The sequence below is a fragment of the Delphinus delphis genome, chromosome 10, assembly GCF_949987515.2.
Source record: "Delphinus delphis chromosome 10, mDelDel1.2, whole genome shotgun sequence".
Lineage (NCBI taxonomy): Eukaryota > Metazoa > Chordata > Mammalia > Artiodactyla > Delphinidae > Delphinus > Delphinus delphis.
In genome coordinates, this window is record NC_082692.2 from 77,174,653 (window position 1) to 77,187,223 (window position 12,571).

General features: G+C 43.0%; 1 protein-coding gene across 15 annotated transcripts in view; it reads right to left on the reverse strand.

Moving 5' to 3' along the window:
• The window catches only part of CADPS (calcium dependent secretion activator), a 475,715-nt gene that overhangs the window by 281,776 nt on the left and 181,368 nt on the right, over positions 1 to 12,571 (reverse strand). The window lies entirely within an intron of this gene.

Here is a 12,571-nt window from a genome sequence, read left to right on the forward strand (position 1 = left end):
AAATTTTATTTGCGCTTAAGATCCAAGACTAATCCTCTGTGAAACAGTTTTTAAGATTAGATAGTCCATTTGCTGATGTCGGCCTTTCACATTTGCAAAAACACCTAAGTTGAATTTGCTTAGCAAAGGGAATGCTTTCTAGGTCTTTTAGAGAAAAAATTTCTAGCGATTGTAGCAAATTTCTCCCCACTTCACAGATTACTGTAAAATCTCAAAGGAAACAAAAATTTAGTCAGGGAGCACATTTAAATACCTTTTAAAAAGGAACAAGGAAAATAAACTCACAATGGGGTTTGTGTTTTTAAAAAGCAATGCCAAATATATGTATCAGGTCAATGCCCTGTCCTTTTTATGCTAGCATTCCTGGACACAGAATTGATTTGCAAGACGATGACTTTCAGCAAGATGTTTACTGTATTCTAAAGCAGCAGAGTGGAAAAATACATTTCTGAGAAATGGTTTTAACATGAAGCGAAACTCAAATGATTTTCAAGTGAATAGCTCTGCTAGTGCCTGACACAACGTAGGTGTTCAATATATATTTATTGAGTGATTGCCTATAAATATTTTTTTTTTTTTTTTTGTGGTACGCGGGCCTCTCACTGTTGTGGCCTCTCCCGTTGCGGAGCACAGGCTCCGGACGCGCAGGCTCAGCGGCCATGGCTCACAGGCCCAGCCGCTCCGCGGCATGTGGGATCTTCCCGAACCGGGGCACGAACCCATGTCCCCTGCATTGGCAGGCGGACTCTCAACCGCTGCACCACCAAGGAAGCCCCCTGCCTATAAATATTTTGTCTTCCATGTAACAGGGAACCCTCAGTATTCTGAGCTGATCTATGTGTTTTTAAATTAAAAAAATATTCTCTATGAGATGACTGGATCAGCTGCCTTGTCATTTTATTTGAGTAAAAAAAATGGAGAGGTTGCATAGCACAGTGAAGATAGCCAATATTTTATAACAACTATAAATGGAGTATAACCTTTAAAAATTGTAAATCACTATACTTTATATGTGAAACTTATGTAATATTGCAAATCAACTATACCTCAATAAATTTTTTTAAATTAAAAAACGGTCTAAATATTCCATTTTCATGACTTGGAGTAAATAATATGTTTTTACAAGTCTACTGCTTTGTTTTCTCTAAAATAAGCACCTTTTTAAAAATTAACAAACAAAAAAAGGAAGGGCGAGATCTAAAAGTAGAGGGTTTGGAGAAAATGCGATACTTAAATAGATATGAAAATCCTTCAAAAAGTTGAAAGGACTGTACAGAGATTATCCTTGTCGTTGTTGTCAGGGTTCTACCTCCTTTTCAGTTCTGCGGGTATTTTGCTGACGTTTTAGCAAAACGTGTGCTCCTCTAATTTCTTACTGTGAAATTCTGCCTTAGTGATATTCAGTCATGGTGCCACAGGCCCCTGCTGGTTTCAGATGGTGCTTAATGGATTCTGTCTCTACAGTTTGACATGTGCAGTTGAGTTGGAAAATGGCTGATGAAAAAATTTAGAGTCCACATATGCAGCCAGCCTGCACGGAACAAGAGAACACCTGGGTGACAGCCTGTGGCTTTGATGTAGGACAGTTGGAAGGGATCCTAGGCAGCTGACAGGAAGTCGGATGGCAGTGCCCAGCAAGGAAAAAATTCTGAAAGATTCATGAGCTTCCCTGTCATTAATAATTAACCTCCAAGCCAACAAGCTCTGGCAATTCACACTGGCCAGCACTTGGGAACAGCCAAGGATTGGAGCTACGCCTCCCTCTGCAAACCTTTCTGAAGCAATTAAGTTCACGGCAACTTTCAGTTTCTTTTCGGAAAAGCAAGGCTACAGAAAATCAGGAGACAATCTTCAGCATAAACCATGACATTAGCCATCTTAATGTATAAGATGAAGGTATCAAGTCTCTCCTTAATCACAAGTTCCCGAAAAATGGTTTAGATTTGCTTCTTAACCAGGCAGAAGTGGTTGGGGGGAGGCATTTTGCTCCCCAGGGGGCATTTGGTAAAGCTTGGAGACATTTTTGGTTGCCACAATGGAAGGAGAGAGCGCTACTGGCACCTAGGGTGTAAGAGGCCAAGAATGTTGCTCAACATCCTACAATGCACAGGACAGGCCCGACCACAAAGACTCATCCGGCCCAAAGTGTCAACAGTGCTGAGGTTGAGAAGCTGTCCTGTAGACGCTGACCTCGGGCAAGCAAGCTGTTTGCCCTGACAATATTTGATTATGGGGGCAAAGAGAACACAGCTAAACTGACATGGAGGCTTAACTTCATCATGTTAATCCTCTAGCTGTTAAACTCTTCCCAATGTGACCAGCCGGGCTGAGATCTGAAATACTATGAGCAAAGAAAGAGATAAGAATGGGAATTTTGGCAGTTCAGACTGCGGTTAAAAAAATGTGTTCCAGAAGATGCCAGGCTTGCGGAAGAAATCCCGGCAGGTATTGGTGGAACCCTGCTTGAGACGTTCTTGCATTGCAGTGTGTGTAAGACAGGGCCGGGGGGCGCGGAGCGAGTGTCAACCACTGGAAGCTTGAACCAGAGTGTTCCAAGTGTATCAACCCCAGTGTGTCCTGTGCATGTTCTTACCACAGGCTTCCTTGTTCCAGCAGAAACCTGCAGCAGGGTCCCCAGAAGCACACTACCTTCTCGAGCATTCTATCAAGGGTCCGGTGATCGTAACATACTCACAAACCAGAACCCCAGCCTGTTGCTCAGAGGGAAAGGGTGACCCAAACATACAACCACCTCTCCTTGATTTAAAAGCCTGAGATGCTTCCCAGAACCCAAGAAGTAGAAAACCTGGGATAGGATGGAAGGATGGGTAAGGAGGACCATATCTAGGTAGGCGATGCTTTCAGTCCCTTTCATCTAACTCACTTTAAGATGTAAGTAGGAAAAAACCCATTTCTTTTCCAGTCAGGCAAAAGATTTTGCCCTCCTTCCTCACTAAATTCCATTTTTGGTTACCCTTTTAGGTTTCCCAATGTCACTACTTCATAAGGAAGAAAAAAATAATAATGCTGGATCCTAACATCTGTGTTTCTGGAGATTATTCCACTGTAATGAGAAACCACGCTAATCTTGTACAGAAGAAAGAGTTTGCAATGAATTCATTTCACCAAAGAACATCTTAAGCCAGTTTCTCTTCTTTGATAAGCCTCGCAGTGAGTGGGAACTTGAGATTCTGGGGGCTGGGCTTATATCACCCGTCCCTTGTTAAAGTTTTCTTGAAGCATAAATGTATGCATAGCTTTACATGTAATTTCTATGCGAACAAAGGTGCAAATAAGACACACGTTGACCCAACGGAATGTCTGCCGTGGGGTGTTGATGGGGACTGTTTCTGTTGTTCAGGAATTGGAGACATAAATGTTAGGGAAACATCCACACCCTCCAGGGCTTATGAAGACCTGTCTGGCCTGACTTGCTACCCTGCTCATCCTTCCGACACCCTCCGCACCACCTTTGTTCCCGTGACTATGGAAGCAGAAGACTGGGAAAGGAGAGGAGAGGGGACGATCAGAAAGAAAGACCTATCAGGGTTCCTGGGACACTGATCTAGGGGCATGGCGATGGTTTGTGTTTACGCCCCTGGGGAGCTACCTGCTACTTCTCCTTTAAGAAAATAACTTGGAGATATTGGGGTGCCTGTTAGAACAGGGTCATCTCATTTTTCCTGTTGGATGTCTGCCTTGCAACCAACTGGCTGATCTATGTCTAGTTCGGAAGATCTAAAACACAAAGAGAATTGGAGGAAGACGGCAGGGTGGTGGTGGGGTGCACCCATGGCCTATTTTGACTACGACTGTTTGGGTGAGGCAAAGATGCATGGGATTCTGATGGACCACGTGCACACAGAGAAAGGTAGCTGAGCTAGAGCCATCTTGCCGTGATCTGGTCCTAGAGTGTCCCATGCTGGTGCAGGGAACCCCAGCAGTGGGAGGCTCTGGAATGGAGTCCCAGGGGTAGGAAGTGAGGTGTGGTTGGGAGACGGGGAGCTTCTGAAGAAGGTCTCCCTCATGAAAACACATCGCTGCATGACTAGGGTCTCCCAGGCTCCAGAGCCCACCTCAGATGTGCTGTTGCCCTGTCTAGAATGTTCCTACCGCTCTCTACCCTAAGGCGATCCCTGCCATCTCTGCTCTGTAGGGCAGGCTTCCCACCACATCCTGTCATTCAGACTCCTTTCCCAAAGGCTCTCAGAAAACCACACACTCATCATCAGAGAACTCAGGTTAGTGCGCAACTGTACATCCATTCGTGTTACCGCTGATCGACATCTCTTTCTCCATTTCAGTGTAAGTCCCATGGTTCGTGCTTACATGGTAACCTTAGAGACTGGCATAGAGCGTGGCCTGTTAGGGGTTTAATAAATTCTTGAGGACAGAAAGAAGGAAATGTACCTTCCGTATGGAGCACGCCCAACGACCCCCTCACAACATTTACCACTGTAGAACTTGGTGTTATTATTATCTGCACACATATCTAATGCTCCTATGAGACTAGAAACTTCAGAGGGCAGGAATTATGTCTGGTTTCTCTCCCGATCTCTGAACAGTGAAGAAAGAAAGAAACAGTGGGCAAGATTTCTGTTGTCTGACAAACCCACAGGAACAAACCCACACGGATGTGTCTCATTCAGAGTCTCCTACAAAATCTTGTTTTGAAGAACTCTGGTTCTCCAGGCACCAACTCAATGGCTTCAATATGTCTACACTATCTCTGAGATTCCCCTGCTTATTCTAAATTCTGTTCCACACTGACTTAGGCAATAGGTCTAGGGGAACAAGGGATGCTGGGTACGGATGAAACAGAGGGAAGAATGAAATGTTAGGTACTTTTCTTCCAGAGGCCCTTGTTTGGGGGAAAAACAATCATATTGAAAGAGACACACCATGTTTGCACCTGTAGAGGTATTAAACATTGTTTATTGCAGGGCTGCCTTATTAACTAACAAATTCAAAGGCAGTAAGAAAATAGAAGTTGCAGCAGCACGATGGATGGTCAGTTCAGAAAGGGGGAGGCTTCGTTCTTTAATCACTGAAATCCTATTGCACAGTCCACAGATTTTGTGGCTGTGCCTTGATACCACAATAAAAGTATTTCTGGAATATTTTTATTCCAGAAAGAACTCAGCTTTTTTTTTTTTTTTTTTTGACAGTAAAGGTAAGTGCAGGCACTATTTTTCTCACTGTTTATTCTACTTTAGCATAGGGAACCTATATCCCTAGGAAGCCAGTGTATCACCAAATGACCAGAAAATGCAAGGATGGACATGCTCAGTCTCAGTTACGTGAGGCACTTAAATCCTAAAAGAGCTCAATTGAGAATCTTTGCAAGGAAGCTCTGAGCACTGGAGATGCTAGCTCTTCATCACTGCCGTGCACACTTCCTCTGCAAGCACTGTTTTTCCACTTTAAATGTTAGTGCTTTAAAAACCATCTCTGAAAACGGTTACTGTCCCGCAAGTCACAGCATTTCCAAACTAGTCCATTTTCATACCCTCCCTTACTTTGCTGAAAGCTCAGAGTTGGAAGCTGAGAGTCCAGGAAACTAGTTTAACATTTCATAATTCTTATTTAAGAGATCTGGCTCTCTAGGAAAGCCTTTCTGAAAAGGATTATAACAGAGGCAGTGCATTCTTTCCTTCCTCATTTGCTTCTTTCCACAAATACTAAACATAGGTTGTATGAGGCAACATGCTAGGCGTCAGGCATAGAGTGATGAGCGTAAGTGGTCCTTCCCTCATGGAATGTATGATTTGGAGAGGGATGCCAACATTAATCACATAAGCATGCACGTCAATGTAAACTTACAAATAGGTAATTGCTCCGAAGAATGAGAACAAGATTCAGTGAAACGAGTCTGGCCTAGCAGCTCTTGAATCAAGAACAAAAGATACATAGAGATTAACTGGACAGAGAATTAAGAAGCACATAGCAGACAGGCATAGCACAGTCAACCCTCTGCATTCGCAGGTTTCCCAACTGTGAATCCAGCTAACCATGGATCCAGTCATTGTTGGTTGAATCTGCAGATGCGACACCTGTGAATATGGAGGGCTAACTGTATTCTTGGTACAATGCCATTTTACTGAAGGGACTTAGCATCTGAGGACTTTGGTATCTGTGCAGGCTCTGAGAACCAATCCCCTGTGGATAGTGAGGGATGACTGCATGTGTATAGGGCCTGCGGCAGGAGGACATGTGGAAGCATCTTGGTGTGGCTGGAGTACAGGGTGAGGGGGACAGTTGTACAAAATAAGACTGGAGAGAGAGACGGGGTCAAGCCATGCGTGGGGTCATAGAAAGACTGTGTGTGGGGTTTTGTAGGTCATGGGAGGGCTATTCATCTTTATCCTACAAGCAGCAGGAAACCACTGGAAGGGTTAGAGCTGGAAGGTAGCATGAGAAACATGGAAAGGAGGGATGAGAAGCTCAGACTGGGGTTTCATAGGGCTCATCTGGAGAATGGATTGGAAGGGTTAAGGGTGAATCCTACTGATGCAGCCAAGTCAACTGAATATACAAGTGCCTACATTGATTGGGCTAGGTGCTTTGTCCTGTGCATAAACTGATTTGATTGAACTACAATCCTATAGAGACTTTTTTTTGAGACTTTTTAAAATATTTGAACTTTTCATTTAAAAATAGTTTAAAATTTACAGAAAAGTTGCAAACATAGTACAGAGAGTTCCCATATACCCCACACCCACGTCCCCCTATTGTTAATATCTTACTGTACCATGGTATATTTGTCAAAACCAATGAACCAATAATGATACATTATTATTAACTAAACTCCATAATTTATGTCGATTTCCTTAGTTTTTCCCTAATGTCCTTTTTCTGTTTCCAATATCCCATCAAGGCTACCCCATTACATTTTGCCATTATGTATCAGACTCCTCTTAGGCTGTGGGAGTTTCTCAGACTTCCTTTGATTTTGATGACCTCGATAATTTTTTTTTTTTTGCGGTACGCGGGCCTCTCACTGTTGTGGCCTCTCCCGTTGCGGAGCACAGGCTCCGGACGCGCAGGCTCAGCGGCCATGGCTCACGGGCTCAGCCGCTCCGTGGCATGCGGGATCCTCCCGGACCGGGGCACGAACCCGCGTCCCCTGCATCGGCAGGCGGACTCCCAACCACCGCGCCACCAGGGAAGCCCGACCTTGACAATTTTGAGGAGTAGTGGTCAGGTATTTTGTAGAATGTCCCTCATTCAAGTTTTTTCTCACAGACAGACTGGGTCTATGGGTTTTGAGGATGAAACCACAGAAGGGAAGAGGCACTTTCAGCATAGCATATTGAGGGTACCTGCTATCAACATGGTATCCACCTTGTCATTGATATCAACCTTGATCACCTGGCTCAGGTAATGTTTTCCAGGTTTCTCCACTGTGAATTTACTTTCTCTGCCTCTCTCTGCTCTCTTTGGAAGAAAGTCACTAAGTACAGCCAAACTGGGCAAATTATATTCCTCTGTGACTATTATCTACATAAGTTACTTGGAATTCTTCTGTATGGGAGATCTGTCTCCCATTTGTCTCTTCTCCTCCATTTATGTACTTATTTATTTTCATTTATTTATTATAGTATGGACTTAAGGACATTTTATTACTTACATTAGAATAACCCAATGTGTTATTTAATATATTGCTGTAATTGTTACAGATTTGGCCATTGGGAGTTCTTCCCGTTGGTTCATGTATCCCTCTTACATATGCTGGGTTGTTTTGCTTTTTTTTTGAGCACATCCTTACTTTTTGGCACTACATGATGTTCCAGGTTCATCTTGTATGTTGCCTACCCCAGTCCTAGAATTAGTCATTTTTCCAAGGAGCCCCGGTTCCTTTTATGGAAGAATGGTATTAGAAACCAAGATATGGGCACTGGATGTGCTCATTGCCGCTGCGGAAAGGATTTTTATCCTCAATTCAGATGAGAACACTGATGATTAGAGTGTAAGTGACTCGCCCAAGTAAAGGACCTAGCCAAGATTCAACCAAACATCCTTTCCTCCACTCTCCTTTGTAACAATACTCTAAATTTCATTCCATACCCACCATTTCCCTAGTTGGCCTATGTACTTTGAGGGAAGCTGAGCCTATCCTCAGCTCCAAGTGAGGGTCCCCCTTCTGGATTACGCCATTCAGCAGATCCCCTGTACCCAGCCACAGTGATCGGCTCACAGACAGGATACTTTGGTATAAAGTATATGCACTAATCTGAGGCAAGATGACATTTTCAAGAGGGTTTCTGGGTGAGAGACTTTCTCGCTCTTCTGAGAGAGACGCTGGGGGAAAATTCTTCCTGCTGGATGTGAATGGAAATGGAAGAAGAGCCTATTGCAGGACAAGACCGTGCAGTGCCTTGTGAGGGAAACAAAGAAGGCAGAGATTCTGTCCTTGAACTCAGTAGTTTAAAATCAAAGTAGGGCATAAGACCATATAGAGTTGAAAATTCTGCTACCAGTTAAAGATGGTAATTCATTTCCTTATAATTTGTAATACATCTACTTTGCTTCCAGAAAAGAATTAGGTGGTTTCCTACAAAGCATGGATGCAACAAACCTCTACAGGACAAGAGTCGGTCGAGAAACTGGGAACAATCGTTTCACTCAAAAACTTAGGTTCAGGAAACGTATTGAAATTGAGCATAACCAGGATACTGGATTTCCTATCACAGAAGGAAAAATGAGGAATGTGGTGAATTACTTTGTTTTCATAATCAATTTCAAAAGTGCCAGTTCTGAAGTCTTGAGAGGAACCTGTCACTGAACAATTTGCAAAGGGGACCTTGAACTCCATGACTGTCGGTGTCTGTCAGAGTAGCTTCACAAACAATGCAGGACCATTCCTCTGAAGGCCAGTTCTTATATCCATCCTCAAAGCCAAGGGTATTAAGGTTACCTCTACAATGCTTCCCAAAGAAACTGAGGGTGGATTGCCCAGATGTGTGGCCTTTTAATGAACTGACTTGCTATAGGAGGACATTCCAAAGAATCTTAAGGAATAAAAAAAGAGTAAAGGTGCCACTTGGCATTTTTACAAATTCAATCCCAAATCCTTCTCTGATCTTAACTTTCCTCTCAAGATGTTCAGATTCATCATTTATTCCGTCAATTTCATCTTCCTAAAGACACCTTTCTTTGAATTTTCTGACCTTCTCCAATCAGGACTGGTTGTCTTCTGCAACTGATCCAAAGATTTCATCCTGGGATTCTCCCTTTCCGATCATCTGAGGAGGGAGGATTCTCTTTACTTTTCTCCTGTCCTGTGTTGGCTCTCCTTTTGCTTTAAGTATTCCTCCTTCTTGGGTTACTTCCCTGTTTTGGTGGAATACTCCCTTCAGTAGCTTTCTAGGAAACAATGCATGAACATAAAATTTTGGGAAACATTTCATGTCTTAAAATTACCATTTTCTTTCCTCATACTTGATTGATAGTTTAAGAATGCAACTTCCTAGATTGGAAACATTAGTCTCTAGAAATTTGAAGGCTTCAATCCCTTGCCTTCTAGCTTTCAGTGTTGCTGTCAAAAAACTCAAAATCATTTAAATTACTGTTTGTTACTTAAACCTATTCTTGTCCTGTCCTCCAGAAGCTTGAAGATTCTTCTTTGCTCCTGATGTCCTGAAGTTTGAGTCTAAGGGTTCTGGTGTGGGTCTGTTTTCATCCATTGTGCTGGACACTTAGTGGGACCTTTCAATCTGGGCCACATTTCCTTCAGTTGTGTGAAACTTCCTTGAAATTATCTCATTAATGATTTCCTCACCTTCATTTTCTCTGGTCTCTATTTCTGGAACTGTCATTCTGATGTTGGAACTCCTGAACTGCTTCTCTCATTTTCTTTTGTTTTCTTCCCTATTTAAAAAATCTCTTTAAGTCTTTGCTTCATATTCTAAAAGATTTTCTCAATTTATCTTCCAATTTTTCTGCTGAGTTTTTAATTGCTACTATCAAAGATTTTATTTCCAAGAGTAATTTTTTGTTTTCCTTTTTTTGTTGTTTTTTTTTTTGGTAATACACTGTTCTTGTTCCAATATTTTGTCTGACCCCACCAAGGATGTTAGCATCTGCTGATGTTTTCTTCTTTCTCATGGTCTATGTTTTCTCTGATTTTCTAGTTGTCTGATTTTCCTTTTGGTCTCTATCTTCCTTATTAGAGGCATTTCTCAGGTGTCTGGTAATCTTTGGTTTCTGGTCATTTTTAAGAAGGGAGTGGGGAAGTATGCTTCTAGTGGGAAGTACTGAGAACTTGAGGGAGCTTTCAACTCAGAGCTCACTTAAGATGATCCAGGAGGTTTACTTGGCGGAAATCTCCAATGTCACTATCTCCTGATGTGCCCTACTGAGGGCTTCAGGTTCCCCAGAGAAGATGCTTCCTGTCTCCTGCTTGGAGGATGAACGCCTAATTATCAGTATCTGGTTGCTATATGGCAGAGGAAAGCCGAGGATCTCAACATCCAATTTGCACCTGTCCACTTAATCTCCTTTCACTATATAATCTAGACTCTCAGCTGTGCCTGAGGTACCCTGTCCAGAGACCCCGTGTTTTATCCCCTTCAGTCCTTTTCCACAAGGAGTGTGGCTGGAGTTCTGAGGATAGCAATGCTTCTCAGACTTTCAACCAATCCTTATTTTTAGCTCCTTCTTAAATCCCCACTTTCAGAGATACATATTGGCACCAATTCCTGAGCTACTTAAGGATATATATCCTAGGGTGCTCAGATTTCCTTATTGCTGGTTTAGGATTATGTTTCTTTGGGGTTGCTAAATCATTTACTTCTTGTCTATCTATCATCCAACTTACATTATTTTGTAATTATCTCCTCTCCTCACCGCCCCCCCCCCCCCCAGTTATTTGTTTGGAGAGATTAGATTGGAAGGAATGATGGTACTCATATGTTTTATCCACCATCCTTTAGTCAGTGATTTCCAAGTTGTGATCTACTGGATCCCGCGGTTCCCTGTAGATCCCTCAGGGACCACAGGAGAGGGCTGTATAGAGGCCGAGGGCGGGGCTCCAGACTTTCCACTCTCACTTCAGGCACAGCAGCTCTAGACTTTAATCCATGAAACATTTCATTTGAAAAAAGGATTCTGCTGCTAAAAACAACTGCATGGCACTTACTAAAATCCATACTTGGCACTGACATCTATCCATGTGCTTGCCTAAGGACAGAGAAGTAGTGGACATGTAGACAGACATCAAAATGCTCACAGTAGTGGTCTCCAAATATGGCCTCTAACTAGTTCCTTCTCCTTGTAGGCTTGCGTCACTCCTGGTATCAGGAGGTGGATTCTATTTCTTCTCCCCTTGATTGTCGGCTGTCTTTGTCAATGGCTGTGATCAACAGGATGTAGCTCATTACGCTCTGGAAGTTCTGAGCCTAAGGCTTAAATTGACTGGAAGCTTCTACTTCCTGTGTCTTGGTGCCCAGCTGCTGTGCTGTGCAAAGCCCAACACACGTGAGAGGAGAATAAGAGCCCTCTGTAAAGACCATCATCAGTACAGGACTTCCCTGGTGGTCCAGTGGGTAACACTCCGTGCTCCCAACGCAGGGGCCCTGGGTTCGATCTCTGGTTGGGGAACTAGATCCCACGTGCATGCCACAACTAAGAGTCTGCATGCCACAACTAAGAAGTTCGCATGCTGCAACTAAAGAGCCCACATGCCTCAACAAAGATCCCGTGTGCCACAGCTAAGACCCGGCACAGCCAAAATAAGTAGATAAATAATAAATAAATAAATATATATTAAAAAAAAGACCATCAGTACTAACTGTAAGCCATGTGACTAAGCATCTTCAACATTCCAGCTCAGTGCAATCCCAGGTGACAGCACATAGAACAAAAGAATTATCCTTCTAATAAACCCAACCAATGCATAGAACCCTGAGAGATAATAAGAGCGGTTGCTTTGTTAAGCCAAAATTTGGGGGTAGCTTGTTAGGTGGTGACAGAAACTAAATCAGAACATTCCTGGGGCTGCTTGTTTCCTTCTCTGTCGTTTTCTGATTTTTAAAAATATTATTTTGCAATAAACATGTTATTTAATTCCCCTTCTTTAAAAATAAGCTATAAAAATGTGTAAGGGGAGGAGTGACTTTTCTGCCTTTGTGATTACTTCCTTTGTTCAGTTTTCATAATTAATACCATGTAAGAGGGCGAGGAAGGCATGATGTGGTTACGTAGCAGAATAAAGCTAACCGGTCCTTGCAGGTATCCAACTTGGCCTGCTAATACATACTTGCACAGTGTGCTCGTGCATGCGCGCGCACACACACACACACACACACACACACACACACACACACACACGACACAAGGGACCAAGGATAAAGGAATGCATAATCCAAGAAACAGTTAATAGACTTTCTACGGAAGCATTTGGTGAAGTATAAACGCACCATATAAACCAAAGAAGTGGCGATAATGATTCTAATGTTTAGAAGAGAAGTGGGGGGGGCGGTGCTTAAAAATAATCTCATCCTGGGGCTTGCCTGGGGCGCAGTGGTTGAGAATCTGCCTGCCAATGCAGGGGACATGGGTTCGAGCCCTG